This window comes from Rhinolophus hipposideros (genome assembly GCF_964194185.1).
Source record: "Rhinolophus hipposideros genome assembly, chromosome: 20".
Lineage (NCBI taxonomy): Eukaryota > Metazoa > Chordata > Mammalia > Chiroptera > Rhinolophidae > Rhinolophus > Rhinolophus hipposideros.
In genome coordinates, this window is record NC_138066.1 from 23,501,378 (window position 1) to 23,519,138 (window position 17,761).

The 17,761-nt window shown below is 38.4% G+C and overlaps 1 protein-coding gene across 1 annotated transcript in view; it reads left to right on the plus strand.

Moving 5' to 3' along the window:
- Window positions 1–16,767: 16,767 nt before the first annotated feature.
- The window catches only part of PPM1D (protein phosphatase, Mg2+/Mn2+ dependent 1D), a 44,166-nt gene continuing 43,172 nt past the window's right edge, over window positions 16,768–17,761 (plus strand). Inside the window, exons 1-2 of the mRNA XM_081027098.1 lie at window positions 16,768–16,893; window positions 17,282–17,362. The gene's annotated coding sequence lies outside the window, so the exon portion shown is untranslated. The remainder of the gene's footprint in view (window positions 16,894–17,281; window positions 17,363–17,761) is intronic.

A 17,761-nucleotide genomic window follows, 5' to 3' on the forward strand; every position in this document is an offset into this window, starting at 1 on the left:
TTCTTCGAGAGCATCGCACTAGCCCGCTGTGCGGTAGAAAACTGCTTACTGATAGCAGCACCCTGAACAGGAGGCGATAACTTGAGCGCTGTCAGGTTCTCTGTACAAGTGCTCTGGCTGGAACAAATCCTAACAGAGTCTTCCGGTTCTGTTATTTATCCATCCTGACATCCAAGATGTGTTCTTAAATCCAGCATTGCTACCTGTGGAAATGGGAAAAGCATCATGAGCTATTTAGGATGATGTGCTAATTCTTTCTACTCAGCCCTGTGTCTTTCACCTGCATTAGTGGAGCCAATCAGTAACAGCCTTTTCTCCAGACTTCTCTGTCCCTCCCCTAACAGTTCACATTGTCTTTGTATCAGTCATGACTTTCCTGCTGTGCCTTTTTTGGGGGTCTCAGATGGTAATCTGACAAACTTTCTGTCTTGAATGAGTTTTTGTTATCCTGCAATAATTGAGTGTGGGTGAAAGAAATATAAACGCATTCTTCTATCTCCATGCAACTGATTTAAATAATCAAATGAAATGAACATAAACGATGAAAATAGACATCGATGATGAGACGATGGGAGACATAGATACATACCACAATTATAGAAGAATTTCTGCTAAATAAAGGTCAATTGGGACTCAATATTTATCTGGGACTCAATGGAAAGCTAAAACTCACACATATCATATCTAAGAGAATAATGCTGTATCATGAAAACTAAATAGAGGAAATCCTGGCAGATCTCCACTGATACCTACTCATCAGAGAAATAAAATCTCCTAGAAAAAGCTGTTTTTTGGAGGGATGGAGCCATTACGACTTGGAATCTCTTTTGATGCTATGGATCGATAGCACCTGAAGGCAGCTGCACAGAGTTTAGGGAAAAAAATAAAGCCACAACAACAGAAAAACCTATTTCCCTGACCCTACATCTCATACTGGCGGGAAGTTTGCTTATTTTTAGGAGCAGCTGACCCCACGAGGCAGCTACCTTCAACTCAACCTATAAAATAACCAGGAAGGAAGCCATACATCTGTACCCAAAGCAGAAGCCAGGTAAAACAGAAAATCAGATGACAAAAACTGTTACCTGGGGCAGCAGTATGAACAAACGATGGGAAGACATCCACCAAGACAAATTTCTTGATGTCCTCTCAACTCCATGCTGGATGCTGAAATGCTGAACTGATGATTTAAACCCACATAGTGAAGGACTCCAATAGCAGCCAGGTAAATAGTGGGGCACTCAAGGAAAATAAATGCACAATATTTTTAGTCAGGTATCACATCTGTCTAAATCGGGGGTTGGCAAGGTTTTTCTTAAAGGACCAGAAGGGAAACCGTTTAGGCTTTGTGGGCCTAGAGACACAGTCAAGGCTATTATGCAGGCACTTATATAACCATTTTAAATGAAATCATTAAAACATGTAAAACCCATTTTTAGCTTGTGGGCTGTAAAAACAAAATGGGTGGCTAGCCTGATATGACCCATGGGCTGCAGTTTGCTGATCTAGAGTTATCCTTACTCAAATATGAATGAGGAAAAACGTTGGGTCTGTGACTCTTATGAAACGTAGAAGAGAAAGGGAAAGGTAAACACAGCATACACAAGAGATATATTAGTTAAGATACTTTTTGGTCGTGACAGAAACCCAAGTCAAACTAGCTTAATTAAAAAAGGATTATTAGCTGAAATAACTGAGGATAGACAGGTGGACAAAAAAAGGGACCAGTATGGTCCTTTTATCTCTTTTCTAAATTCTTTTCTATGGTTCAGACACTTTCTGCAAATGTAAATTAAAAGAAATATGTATTAAATTGGAAGGATTAAGTGAAAGATTTTGGAAAAAGAAAAATGACCAAAACTAACCAAGAAAAATCCATACAAATGCATAAAATGTAAGTGATTTAAAACTAGTCGAGAGTGAGCTACAGAGTAGGTCTGATGTGTGAAAATAAACATCATTTGAGTTGAGTAAATCATAGAAGTGTGAGGTTATGGGGTTTTATGGTTCTTCCAAACCAATGGTTTCCTTCCAAAAGAAAGAAAAGTTATCAAGTTTCTGGCCCAATATGAGGTTTAGTGGTAGAGAGGAGTCACATGCTACAGGCTCTTTTAACACTCTTTCCACTCTAACCTGTTAACGTAGAACAGTAACCATAAACTGATGGATAAGAAAGAAAAGTGGTAGACGGATTTTTACCCATCTGAGAGGACTACTGGTTTGGTAATAATGGAAATGAGAAAAATTCAAAATTCCCTCTGGCCCCTGTGATGTGTGGATTATGGGAGACCATGAGCCCCCTACTTTCAAGAGGATGGCACAAATGAGCAGGATTTTCAGGATAAGACAAGATGGGAGGGAGGGAGAGAGGGAAGATTATAGAAGAAAAGAGAATATAGGGGAGTTTGTTTATAATGGAAATAAGTATCCAGAAAGCACATTAGAAAAGTATTTTCAAGAACGGAGAAGTGGGAAGATGAGTCAGGAAAGAGAATAATGTGGCATTGATCTGGAAATATAGGAGAAAAAGAAGAGCGGGGGATATAGAGGTTAAGTGCTGAGATCCCCATATTTGGGGGAAAATCCAAGGATGATAGGTAGTTTGGCTGGCCGCTAGACAATACTCTGGTGTCCTGTTCAGTGATCTCCAGGGAGCTGGAGTGGTCATGTTGAAACAGGTCTAATATGGCTCTATCAGTCAATAACTTCCAAGCATTGTATATAGTGGGTGTTCAATGAATGTTTGTTATTTATCCAATAAAAAAGGGACTGAGTGTAACCAAAGAAAATAGGGGTGAAGTCTTCAAAGGACTGAAAAGACTAGAAGATCTCAGCTACTCTTTCTTCCTTTCCCATTTCAGCAGTCATAGGTCTGTGGAATGGGGTGGGGTTGAGAGGCTGAGAGAACTAGAGACCCTACCCAAAGGCAAGCAAATTTGTAACTTCAGATTCTCATCTGTTAAATGGAGGTATTAGTGTTTACCTTTCCAGAGCTGTTGTATGAAGGCTAATATATATAAGGGATCTAGTATGAAAACGGCATTCAACAAACAAACATTATAATTTTCCATCCACATAAACTATATCATTTAAGCATCGTAACAGTCCAGTTAAATAAAAATAGTTATTTGGTCACCTAAAGGGGAGACTATTGAGAGTTTGTGTGAAGTACTATGCTTAAAGCTAGTCTCTGGTTAATTGGTACCACACTCTAGTGGTCACCACAAGGCCATCTTCTTGGGATCTGAGCAAAAACAGAAAGAATTTGTTCCTGAAACCATATCCTAGATTCTGGATCCTAAAATTCATTAATACCAAATGATAATTACCTCATCTGATCCACATATTTGACACATAATTTGAAGTGAATTCACATTGCAGAGCCCTGCATACTGTAAGGTGGTTGAGAATATAGCCCTGGAGTTAGACTCTACCGCTAATTTTCTGTGTGACCTTGCGCAAATTCTTCAAGTGCTAGTTTCCTCATCTACAAAATGGAGCTAATAGTAGAAGCCATCCTATGGAGCTATTGCGAAGATCAGCTGGATTCAAATGTGTACATGTGTATATTTTTTGCAATTCATATGAATTATGGATGAACATGGCTTAGAATCAATTTAATCCAATTCTCTCAGAAGTGAAGCACTTACCATAACAATCACTATGCTAAGTGTTTACTGCATTATTTCAATTTAATTCTCCCAACAACTCTATTGTCCCCATTTTACAGGTGAGAAACTAAAGCTAAGAGAAGTTAACTCACTTGCCCAAATTTTCACAGTGGTTTTGGTGAGGCAGGATTAGAAACCATAGCCTCTCATTTGTGCCTTTTTAAAAAAAGATTTTATTGGAGAAGGGGAACAGGACTTTATTGGGGAACAGTGTGTACTTCCAGGACTTTTTTCCAAGTCAAGTTGTTGTTCTTTCAATCTTAGTTGTTCAGCTTCAAGTTATTGTCCTTTTAGTCTTAGTTGTGGAGGGCGCAGCTCAGCTCCAGGTCCAGTTGCCATTGCTAGGTGTAGGGGGCACAGCATAGCCCACCATCTCTTGCGGGAGTCGAACCGGCAACCTTGTGGGAGCTTAGCAGCAGCTCAGCTCAAGGTGCAAGCACGGAGCTCCAACTGCCTGAGCCATGGGGCCAGCCCCGCCATTGTGCCTTTTAAAACCAATTGAATTCCTAATTTCTACAACAATCCACATAGTCAATAAGATTTGGGCTTGGAAATTTCCAAGGCAAGTGTCTCTAGTTACCTGCCAAAGGAAAATCTTAATTCTTCCACTGAACCACATAACTTCCTGGTTAACTTGTCTGGATGAATTAATTGCAAACTGTGTCTTCAATAAGTAACACAACAAGTTGACTTTTTGGATGGTGTTAGAAGAAGAGCTAATTGGAAGGCAGTAAGACTTCACTTAATATTTATAGTTCCTTATTCTATCCATCCTCTCTCTTGCTCTCAGCTGATGATTTCACTCCTACTTCACAGAGAAGATACAGACCAATGGGCCATGAATTCTTCAACATTCTGCCTTCCCCCAAACCTACAAACTTGTTGACAACCCTGTCAATCTTTGCCTTTTCCTTATCTAGTCAGTGGTGAAGCTCTCTCTCTTCTAAGTTGATTTTCTCCACATACATACGCTAAATCAGTGTTTCTCAGAGTATGATCTCTTAACTAGCAGTACTAGCGGCATGTTAGATAGGCAAATTTTCATGCCGCATCCCAGACGTACTGAATCAGAAACTCTGGGGGTGGCCCAGCAACCTCTGTTTTAGCAAGCCCACAAGGTGATTCTGATGTACTAGTAAGTTCGAGAACCACTGCTCTAAATTCTGACTATTCAAAGTGGGGTCCATGGGCCACTGGAAATGTAGAATCTTAGGCCCCACCCCAGATTTACTGAGTCAGAATGTGTTTAATAGAATCCCACAAGTGATCCCAACATCTCCCAGGTGATTGCATATTGAAGTTTGAGAAACACTGCTCTAGATAGCAGTCTCTTCTCAGGGACCATCCTCATTTTCCCTTCTCTCTTTTACCTTTTACTCTCTTTTAGATTTTTACTACCAGCATTTTAAAAATGATCCTGTCTCTTCATTATTTAAAAACAAATTATTCCCTCGCCTCTTCGGCTTTCTCTCTCCTTCCATTTACAGATAAACTTGAATGACTTGCCTGTACTATAATCAGCCTCTCTTGGTCATCATCTCACTCACTCCTCAATCCGTATTAGCCTGACTTTGGTCCTTACCACCCTACTGGAACCTTTTGGGCTTAGGTAACAAGTAACCCCTTTATGAATAAATCCAGTGGATGATTTTCAGTCGTAAACTTGACACTACTGACCATCTTTGCCTTCTTAAAATTCTCCTTTGGCTTTTGAACAGGACATTTTTTTCCATCTTCCCCTACCTCTCTGACCACTCATTATCAGTCTTTCTCTGGTATTTACCCCTCCCACACCTCGCCTGGGTGCTTCAGAGGAGTAGGCCTGCTTCTTGTTCGAAAACAGAGTTTCCCAGTCTCCACACTCTTGACATGTTGGGCTGGATAATTCTTCGTTGCAGGGAGCTGTCCTGTGCATTGTAGGACGTTTAGTAGCGTCCCTGACTTCTACCTACTAGATGTCAGTAGCACCCCCCTCCCCTCATTGTGACCACCAAAAATGTCTCCGGATATTGCCAAATGTCTGGTGGTGGGGGGGGAGACATACCTAAGGTTGAGAACCACTGGTCTGAAAGTAATCCTAGACATAGAGACATAGGACATAGAGACTTCAGGGGCTCAGATGAATGTGTTGGGGATGTGTATGGGACCTAGTTCTAATAAATACTAAAAGAGGTTTGCTGAAGGTTTCTAGGAAAGTTCTTCATTTGAGGAAGAGCTATGGAAAGCCATTCTTTCTCTCCCACCACATGGGGGAAGCATGCAATGTTGATTGCTACAGGCAGCCAACCTATATAACTCTGGATGAAGAAAGAGATGGGTCTCATGACGTCACTGAATCACTGGATGAACCAGTCCTAACGATGAGCTTGTCCTTCCTCTGAATTTAATCTTGAATAATACACCGTCCAAAGTTGCTTGCTCATCTTGTTGCCTCCTGTCTCATTTCCTTGTACCTGTTTTTTTGTCTCTCAGCCTCTTCCCTTCGGACTGGCTTTGTGTGTGTGTGTGCTGTCTGTTTGGTTTTCTGCTTCAGTTTCCCGGTGGATACTAACTTGTACTCTTTCTCTTTGTGTCAAATGGAAGCTTGCCATCTCAGCACTGCCAGCTGTTGACGACTCCCAGCTCCGAGGCTTCAACTTGAATCCTCAGAAACAACTCTGTCAGCACATCTGAGAGGCACCCCGATCACAGAAGTCAGAGAAGAGGTCTGGCTGAGCTCCCAAACCCTCTTTCAGGGTGCCTGAGGCTCAATGGTGCCCTCTGCTGATGCTAAGTCAGGAGACTCAACAGCTCCAGCCTGAAATCAATTTTCTTCCGAGTGTTTTTAAGACCTTCACTTAATCCTGTAGCAACGAATTGGAATTGAGAAATAGAAACAGGAAATCTGAAAAATTATGGGTCCTTGGAATTTAAAGGACATAGAGACTTCAGGGGCTCAGACGAATGTGTTGGGGATGTGTATTTTTACTGGTTTCATTCCCTTCTCTAAGCCCAGTGACTGGAACAGCCCTAATCTGTGGTAAATGCTCAGTCAATATTTGCGGAGTGAATGTGTGCTGATGAGTAACCAAAGAGCTGGTCTGTGGAGAAAGATAGAATTGAGGACCTTTATGCTCCTACAAAGATAGAGAACCATTCATTGCCTTGATTCCTGATCGATTCCTATCCAAGGTCCCTAACAGGCCTGTCCTCTGGTTCCATGAGATAACCCTGTACAGTATTTGTATAACAGATTCGTTTTTACTTACGCTGTCGTGAGAGGTTGCCGTAGCATTTTTATCTGGGCATGTGGCCCATTCAGAGAAAAGTATTCATTTCCCAACCTTCTGTAATTTTGGTATGGCCTTGTGAATAAGACCTGGCCAATAAAATAGAAGCAGAATTGTTCTGGGGCAGTTCCATAAGACACACGAGCTTTGGACCACACTTAGGATGCATGTGCCTAGCTCCAGGACTGACCTGGGAAGCTCTGGTTCCCAAAGAATGCAGAGATTGGTAACCAAACATTTCTAGAATTCCAGGGATTTTCTCTCAGAGATGACCCCTTTTATAGATCTGACATGGTCCTCATAGTGGCACATTTTATTTTCCGACTCAATCCTCATTATGCCCATCAATTTGCAATGGTATCCGCCTCCATGAATGGCTGTTTCCCTTCTAATCGTTGCCTTCATTTTAAATCTGAGATTTAGAAGTGAGAGGAAACAACCCCTTTATCTGATGGATTGCAAAGTCAATTCTCTCTGTTCTTGGGTAGCTTAGCAGAGAGCTGGGTCAGCAGGCCTGAGCTGGCTGAGTGGGAAGGGCCACAAGATTACTAGTACATAGGTACCAGTACTGGTGTTTGAACTCCTTTAGACAACTGTCCCATAGAATATCCCTCTTTTATTCATGGCCATTCGTCAAACTCAAAAACTCTGGTTGATTAGTGTTCCCCACTCCTTCCCATTTCCCCGAAAATACATAGAGCAGCTTGGGGGCAGGGGTTTTTCAGGAGCGGTGTTTGTAGAATGTCCGGCTGTGCCTGACTCAAGCTTGCCTCTGCTTGGGATACCGAGAGCTGGGAAGACTCCATGGAATAATGAGAGCTTAGGGCTTTCCCCACAGTAGGCTTATGTCTGCATCATGTGTGCCTAGTTATGTTTCTCACAATCCTACGCCTGACAGAATCTTAGAGATTCTTCAAGAATCTCTAAGTCCACTGCCCACCAGTCACAGAGATGGATGACCACATCTATAATTTGAAATAGATATTCAAAGAATGCCCATGTTTCTATACCTCTTGCTGACATTAGGACAGATCCACCTATATTGCCACTATAGAATTCATGTTTAGCAAATTATTATACTCCTCTTGGCAGAATATCTTGTTTTGTAGTAATTATGGTTTTCACTTCTGCTACTTCTCTGCACCCTCAGGATCACTTAAATTTTCTCTAGAAGCCCCATCAGAACCTGCGTAAACTACAGACCACCCAAGAAAAACTATCTTCAAGACAGGCCATTCCTAGTTCCCTGTTGAGGAGGAACAGGAGATTTCTATTTTTATCAATGAAGATTCTTTATGTTGCAAGTGAAGAAAAATCCAAGGCAAACTGGTTTCATTGGAAATGGAAACTGAAAAGACTGTTGGTAGTTTCCAGGGGTGGTTGTGACTTTATTCAAAGTCAAACAATGTCACCAGGACCTATTTCCCAGATCTTCTTCCTCTGAGTGTTAGCTTCATCTTCAGGCTGGTTCCCTTCCTGGTAGCAGAGTGGCTGCTGCAGGCCCAGCTTCACCTCTGTAGACACCAAGTCCTGAGGTGAGTGTCTCTTCCAGTAGCTCTGTCATTAGGGAGAAGATTTTCTCTCCCAGAAGCCTCAGCAAATGTCTCTTCATATCTCACTGGCTTTTGATCAGGTTATGAGTTCATTAATGAACCCACCATCACTAAGGCCATAGAGATGGGACATACTCACTGGCTTAACCCAGTTGGGGCTCTGTTCTAGAGCTGGGTTTGGGACCAATGCTACACAACAACATTGCTTGAGAATGGGTGAGGGAGTGATTCCCCAGAAAAATCATTGTGTAATTTTACCAAAAGAAGGATGAATGGATGCTGGACCAGAAAAAACAAAATGTCCACTAGAGTATCAGAACATAGATTATTTCATTTTAGTTTATTGTGTGTGAGTAGGCAGATTAAGCTATATTATTCTCATTACAAAGATAGTCATTTTATTTGAGTTCTTTGACTTCACCTCATTTTTCATTAAAGCCCTTCCAAGAATGATTACACAACAGAAGCTCTTTCCACCTATCACCAATTAAATGGTTTACCTGATTAATCAGTGTTCCCCATTGCCTCTAAAAAAGACACTAATGCCCAATGCATGTGGAACCTTTGGGGCTAGACTCCAATTCTCTGATACATCCACCCACTACTGCTCTCACATGTTGAGTCAGTGCTGGTTCACAAACCTGTTCGTCCGAGTTCTTGTTTAATTATATATTTAACTAAATGTTGCATAACATAATAAAATATGAGTGGAGGAAAAATAAGTTCTCTCTGAAAATTAAGTTAAATGCTTTAGAAAGATTTAATAAAGGCAAATTGAGAAAGAAAGAAAGAAAGAAAGAAAGAAAGAAAGAAAGAAAGAAAGAAAGAAAGAAAGAAAGAAAGAAAGACCTACTGTGAATTAGGTATGGGTGAGACTACTGTAAAAGATTGATGGTGGGTTGGGTAAATTCTAAAATGAAGAATTCTGCTGTGCATTGAGAGCACTTTGAATATGTTTTTAAGTTCTTGTTCTTCTTTCAAGAAGTTAAAACTGAAGGTCATAGGTGATGCACTGTGGATGTGGTTTATGGAACAAGGAGGGATGCCCGAGTCCAAACAGTGAACTTGTATTCAAAGCAAAGGTCTTGACCCTGCATCAAAAGGTGGGTAAATGAATACATGTTCATGTAAGTTAAAATAAAACAGTTAAGGTACATATGTATATGTGTGGTGAAAGCTATAAATTTAGCAGAGAAGTCAATGACGAAGAGAATTAGAGTTGAATTGGTAATTAGGAGGTAAGAAGCGAAAGGTTCAGGAAAGTTAAGAAGATGGAGTCCAGATTATAGGAGAGTAAGGTGAAAAATAAAACTACTGAGAAAATTTAATCAAAAAGTTTAATAAAAATAAATCAATAACAATGATAATAGCTAACATTCATTGAGTGCTTATTAGATGCAGACACTACTCTAGACATTTTCCATGCACTATTTTTTTTTTACAACAACTAAGGAAATAGATACCAAGTACCTTGTGCTAAATTAGACAGCTAGAAAGTGAAATAGATTTTTCTGTTAAAGCACATGTTGGGGGAAAAACTCAGATTTTTCTGATGAAGAGAATATCCTAAGAAAATAAAAGCATTAAATCAAAAACAAACTTATAGTTATTGTGTTCTTGCTATGTGACCAGTATTCATTTAAAAATACAAGCCTCTGGTGGCGGGTTAGCTCAGTTGGTTAGAGCTTGGTGCTAATAACTTGGTGCTCGATACCCCCCTTCCCCCGTGGGCCACTGTGAGCTGCACCCTCCTTAAAAAAACAAAAACAAACCTCCCCTCTTTAAATAGGTGGTTTAATAAATCACCTTTAAAAGTCAGTTTTGAAGTCCTTTCTAAGTTCACAGGCTGGAGGGAGGAAGAAAATGTGAAAATAAGAAGTTATGCCTTACACCTCAGCAGAGAGGAGGCCAAGTGAGTGTTCTAAATTAATCTGTTTCTACCTTAGCTGAGAAACCAAAATTATCTTGTTAGCACCTAAAAACAATGTTTAAATTTTACTAGTTTCTATCTTAAAGATGGTCTTCTTTGATTTTGTCTCTAATTCTGAAGGGTACACTATTTGGGGCTTAAACCATTCCCCAACATAAGCATAGTAAACAGTAGTGCTGAGGAAAACTACTAAAGCACACAGTAATTACTTCAAGAAAAGAAAATGCTTTTCCCCCCAATTATTTAAATAAGTGTTGTTTAACTTTTCATTAATATGAGAAAAATAGAAATTTTCATCTAGGAAAAGCAGTAAATTCAAGAGGAGGCCAGATCTCTTTAGGAAAAAAGGCTAAGCTGTATAAGTATCTGAAGAGAAAAGGTATAAATATTCTTCCCACATTAATGACTCTGAAACCAGATATCTACAGAAAACATGGCAGATTGAATTTCCATGACTAATTAAGTACACACAGGTTTGACACGTTTGGGACTTTGTCAGCAGTGATTCTAATGTTGTGTCTCCTACCAATTCATATTTGCATACAATGAATGTGACAGTGGTAGCTGGATTAGACTGATTATTTTGTTAAATACTGAGTTGCAAAAACAGCAGGATCAGAATAAACGCAGCATTGCAGAACTGAATCTCTTGAGACACATTATTGCAAATTCTAAATACACAGGATGGCACTAAATAGATGAACAATGGACTACTTACTACTAAGATGTTACTGATATTTTCTAGGTATGGGAAGAAACAATGGCAAATTAATTAGGTTCGTATTTTGCTTCTAAAACTAATTCTTATATATTTGAAGATTTTGAACGTGATAATTAAAAGCAAAATATGACACCTAAATCAACAAATAAGTGGATAAAAATAGTTGACCTTGAAATAGATCCAAAAGCACATAAAAACTTATCTAATAATGGGTGTATCTCTATACCAATAATTTAGTTGAATTGTATTAAATTTCCCCTGGAAGAAAAAAAACCTACTGGGTCATTTCACAAAAGACATTGGGAAACATACCTATTTGAAAGAAGTTCAAATTCACTTCATGCCAAAATAATTCCAGATAAACTTGAATGTAAAAATACATTTTAATCATAAAAATGCTATCAGAAAACATGACATTTTAATCCTATTTAACTGATCTCAGAAATGAAAAGGACATTTTAGTCATAAAACCACTGGAAATATAAGAAAGGAAAAATCAAGAAGTTTTTTTTAGCATATTCTGTCATATATGTTCTTCTAGTTTTAAAAAAATTTTATTTACTATTATAATCAATGCTGCTGCGAAAGTCCTTGCATATGTACCTTGTATATGATAAATTCCTAGCAGTGGAACTTCTAGGACAAAGGTTATATGTAGTTTAAATTTCAGTTGATATGGACTGAAATAGAAATATCAAATTACGTTCCACTGATAGTTAATGAGACTACTGGTCTCCACAGCTTTCCAAGCCCTACATTTTATCCAACTTAAAAGGTTTTTGCCAATCTAATAGGTGAAAAATATCTCATTGTTTCTTCTTGTACTTTTTCACATTTTTCCTTTTTGGATTTATTTATTATTTTTTATTGAGGTATAATTGACATACAACATTATATTAGTTCCAGGTATACTGGGTAATGATTTAATATTTATATATATTGCAAAATGATTACCACAATAGTTAACATCTGTCACCATATATAGTTACAGAACATATTTTGTTGTGATGAGAACTTTTAAGATCTCTCTTAACAACCTTCAAATATGCAATATAGTATTATTAACTATAGTCGCCATGATGTACATTACAATCTTATAAATGGAAATTTTTATCTTTTGACTCCCTTCACCCACGTGCCCACACTCCCCCCCCCCCCCCACACACACACAAACCTCTGGAAACCACAGATCTAATCTGTTCTTTGTATCTATGAGCTTGGTTCCTTTTTTAAATTTTTTTTAAGATTCCCCATACAAGTGAGATCATCATACGGTATTTGTCTTTCTCTGACTTATTTCACACAGCATAATGCTCCTAAAATGTATCCATGTTGTCACAAATGGCAAGATTTCATTTTTTATAGCTGAATAATCTGTTGTGTGTGCATATACACACATATCACATTTTCTTTAGTCATTCATCCATTGATAGACACTTAGATTGTTACCATATCCTGGCTATTGTAAATAATGCTGTAATGAACACAGTGGTGCACATATTTTTTTGAGTTAGTGTTTTTGTTTTCTTTGGATAAATACCCAGAAGTGGAATTGCTGGGTCATAAATTAGTTCTATTTTTATTTTTTTGAAGAACCTTCATACTGTTTTCCACAGTGGCTACATCTATATATTTTTACTTAATTTAGGTCTTTAATCCACCTGCCATTTTATTTTAAAGCTGATCTGAATGAAGGACTTTATATTTGGCCCCCCTCAAGGAGAGCAACTTGTCCCAACAGAAGGTGGGACAGGTGTCCTAACAAAGTTAGTGAATAAGCAGTTCTTTCCTCAATTGTTTGAAATGCCACGTCCATCATACACTGATCCCTCTGTTCTCTATTCTATTGATCCATTTGGCCATTTCTCTGCCACTGCCAACTTTATAAAATATTATATCTGCGCAACTAACCAAGTTAATATTCTTATTTTTCAGTAACATTTTGGCTATTCTTATCCATTTTCTCTTCCAGATAAATTTTAGAATCAACTTGTCAAATAAAAAGAAAATCCAGTTGAGATTTTGATTAAAATTATAATAAATTTGTAGATTAATTTGAGACAAATTATGCTTCTAGGAAAATGGCATTATTTTGCACTTATTCAGGGACTTATTTTTTCCTATAGTAAATTTTCATAATTTTCTTCATTATCAATTTTACACATTTCTTGTTAATGAGTTAATTTATTAATTAACCAATTCATTTAACTTTTGTCCTAGGCTTAGGGGATATAGCTATGAATAAGATAAGTTCCCTGTTCTCATGAAATCTATATTCTAATTGAGAGAGACAGTCAAAAGACAAATAAAAAGGTCAGATGGTGAGAAGTCCTCTGCAGAATTAAAATAGAGTTGTGTGATAGATATTGAGTGGCTACTTTAGTCTGGATGGTTTGGATGATTAGGAAGTAAATCCCTTAATATTTAAACTGAGATCTGAATAGTAAGAAGAATACACCCTTGTAAAGCTGCTAGCAGTGGGGGGGAGCAGTCTAAGGAGAGGTAATAGCTAAGACAAAAAGCCTTAAACCTTCTAAGAGCTTGGCCTGTTCAAGGAACAGAAAGGCCCGTAGGCCTGGAGGGAGTAGGGAATGGGAAAGCTGTTATGAAATGATGTTAGACAAACATTTAGGGACCAAATAGGTCTTGTAGGGCTTCAAAAAGAGTTTGCATACTATTTTAAATGGGATGGGAACTCATATAGTGTATTGAGTAGGGGAATGACTTGATCTGATTTATGTTTTTTTTTAAAACTAGTTTCAGATGTATAAAACAATGTAGTCATTAGACATTTATATACCTCACAAAGTAATAACCCCAATAAATCTATTAGCCATCTGAAACTGTACATAGTTAGAATATTATTGACTATATTCGCTATGTTGCATTATATATCCCTGTGACTTTTTAAAAAATTATAGTTGACATTCAATATTATATTAGTTTCAGGTGTACAGTGTAGTGGTTAGATATTTATATAATTTATGAAGTGATCTCCCCGATACGTCTAATACCCATCTGACACTATACATAGTTTTTACAATATTATTGACTATATTTCCCATACTGTACTGTACATCCCCATGATGCTTTTGTAACTACCAATTTGTACTTCTTAATTCTTTCACCTTTCTTACCGAGCCCCCTGATTCATTGTTTTGAAAGAGCATGACAGTAGTTAGTAGAAAAGGATTGCAGCTAAGCGAAATAAGTCAGACAGAAAAAGCAGAGAACCCTATGATTTCACTGATATGTGGTATATAAACCCAAAACAAGACAAACAAATGAGAAACAAAAACTCATAGACACAGACAATAGTTTAGTGGTTACAAGAGGGTAAGGGGGGTGGGGGAAGGGAGATGAGGGTAAGGGGGATCAAATATATGGTGATGGAAGGAGAACTGACTCTGGGTGGTGAACACACAATGGGATTTATAGATGATGTAATACAGAATTGTACACCTGAAATTATGTAATTTCATTAACAACTGTCACCCCAATAAATAAATTAAAAAAAAAGAAAAGAAAAAGGATTGCAGAGGATCAAATGTGAAAAAAAGATTTATGAGGGGACTATGGTAGTGGTCCACGTGAGAGGTAATAGTGGCTTGGACTGGGATGGTAGTGGCGGAGGTAGTGAGAAGTGATGGGTGCAAGTGATTTTGAAGAATTAGTTAAAAGGATTTACTGATGAATCAGAAGGATTGGAAATAGGAAGGCGAGTGGAGGAAAGAGGAATAAAAAAACTTTCATGTTTTTTGGCTTGAACAAAAATGGTGATGCTTACTGATACGGATAAGACTGAGGGAGAAGGAGATATGGAGAAGAAATTTAGAGTTTGTTTTGGCCATGTTAAGATGAAATGCCCATTAGACATTTATGTGGAACTGTCAAGCATGCAGTTGCATATAGAGTCTGAAATTCAGGGTAAAGTTTAAGACTGGAGATATAAATTTGGGAGCCATCCCCAGATAGTTTTTAGAGCTATGGTCCTGAATGGTGTTACCTAGAAAGAGTGTGTAGGTAAAGGAAAGAGCCCATAACAAAGCCCTGCGTACTCCCAACAAACTACAGTCTAGCAGGGGAGAAATCAGCAAAGGAAAATGAGAAGAGGTGGTCAGTCAACAAGGTAGGAATAAAAACATTATAGTGTGGCCTCTTATAAACCAAGAGAAGTGTTTCAATAGGGAAACAATGGTTCCACTTTCTGCTTCAGTTGGGACCAAAGTTATTAAGAACAGAGAAGTCATCATTCGCTTTGGAAACAGAGAGGTCTGGTTATGTCATAAAAACAGTTTTAGTGGCATGATAGGGAGGGTCGCTGTATTGCAGGGGTGTCCAAACTTTTCAACATTTTTTACCAAGGGCCACATGGGGTAAAATACACAATCAGCCGGGCCACTCACTTGAGGTGAAGAACGTATTGCCTCACCTGGTTTATTTAAGTAAACTATTTTTGGAATTTGCTGCGGGCCAATAAAAAATGGATTGCAGGCCACAGTTGGCTCGCGGGCCGCAGTTTGGACACCCCTGCTCTATTGGTTGAGTTATGGAGAAATTATGAGGTAGGAATTGGGAGTAGAATCTAGATAAATACAACTCTTTCCAAAGTTTTTCCTGTGAAGGAAGGGCAGAGAAGTAGGGCAGTATATGGGGGGTTAAGGTAGGTTTTTGTTGTTGTTAAAATAGACACCACAATATGTCCGTACACAGATGGAAATGACCCAGTAGAAAAGGAGAGAAATTGATGAGATAGGAACAAGAAAACATAATTGGTGGAGCAAATCTCCTGAGAAGGAGAGAGGAGAAAGAATCTAGAACAGAAATGGAGGGAGTGCCTTGAATAGTGCAAGGCCACTTCACCATGAAGATGAGGATGAAAAACGGAGAAGTCAGGGTCTTGATTGGAAAATGTGGATAACATTTTAAAAAATAAAGTGGCTAAGAACCATATGATTTCACTGATATGTGGTATATAAAACTGAAAACAACAAAGGAACAAGACAAACAATGCATAAAAACTCATAGATACAGACAATAGTTTAGTGGTTACCAGAGGGTAGGAGGTCAGGAGAGTGGTAGATACATGGCGATGGAAGGAGAACTGACTCGGTGGTGAACACACAATATGACGTATAGATGATGGATTGCAGAACTGCGCACCTGAAACCTATGTAACTTTACTAACAATTGTCACCCCAATAAACATTAATAAAAAAAAAGTTGCTGAAAAGTGACAAGAATAGTGGAAGAAATGAAGATGGTGAGCCATAACAAATGAAGGGGGCGTTAAGTTACCCGGGATCATCAGTAGGTGACAACCTCTTGGTGTAGTGGCAGTTGGCATTAATTTTAAAAGAGCTTGGGTTTTTGAAGGAGGAAGAGAAATGATTTGGAGGAAACAGGGGGAGCAGGTTGGAGGATAAGACTACCTGTGAGAGGAAAAATGATCTCCTGTACTTGAAAAGTTGCACGGGAGGTAGTTTTGCGAGTTGATAAGCCAGTTTTTAGTTGGAACAGGAAGTTGATGGGAACATTGAAGAGGTGAAGAATAAAGGAAATGGCTGATAACAGATGTTGAAATCTAAAGTGCAGAATGAAGTGGTTGGATGGTTGGGATAATGAATCAGATAAATAGAAGTTGAGGGTGGCATGGAGATGCTAATCAAGGTAATGACAGATGACCTGGAGGCTACTGGTTGTGATTAAGGATTATAATGATGGAATTACAACCTCTAGAGGAGGAAAGGTGGGTAAATTGTTTAACACAGAGCTACACAAACTGTTCTTTCTTGCAGGACTTTGTGGTATGGAGGTTACTGGATTAAAATTGCTAATATTTCATTTAGTATTTTTGCATTTATAGTTATAAAACATGATCTATAGATTTCCTTCTAGTGTTATAATTGTTAGGTTTTGATGACAGGGTTATGAACATGTTTCAAAACAAGCTGGGATTTTTTTTTCCCAAGTATTTTTACACTCTGGAACCATCTGGTCTAGTGGGGATATATTTGACAACGTTTTTTATTTAATCAATCTATTCAGATTTTCCACATTTTGAGCTGATTTTGCTTATTTATGTTTTTATTAGTATAAGGATTTTTTTCTGTTTGTATTTCTTATGTCAATTGTAGGAACACCTTCCCCATTCCCATTTCTGGATTACTATCATTCTATTGGAAAATCCCGAAGGCTGTGCATTCAAGGGCACCCAGGTGAGTTGCTGGTGAAATGGTCAAAATCTGAAACAGGGAACTTTAAATTGATTAACTACAGGAACGTCTGCTGCTAAGAACATACTAACCTGCCCACTCTGAGGCTGATTTTAATTCCGTGGAAATCCGTGCATAGTTTTTAGCGCTTATATTGTAACCTACTGGGCGCAGAGTGGGAGACTATAACCAAACTGTTAGAACACTGGAGCGCTTGGCACATTTTTGTTATTTTCCAGTGGTAACTTGGAGTGATACTACCAAAGGTGTAAAAAAAAAAAAAATCCTGTACGCAGGGCTCACTGGAAAAAGTACTACGTTTAACAAAAGCTGAAAAGATATGTTAACAATTAGTTAACATACAACCCTTTTAAATCTCCGACATACCTAGTCATGTGAAAC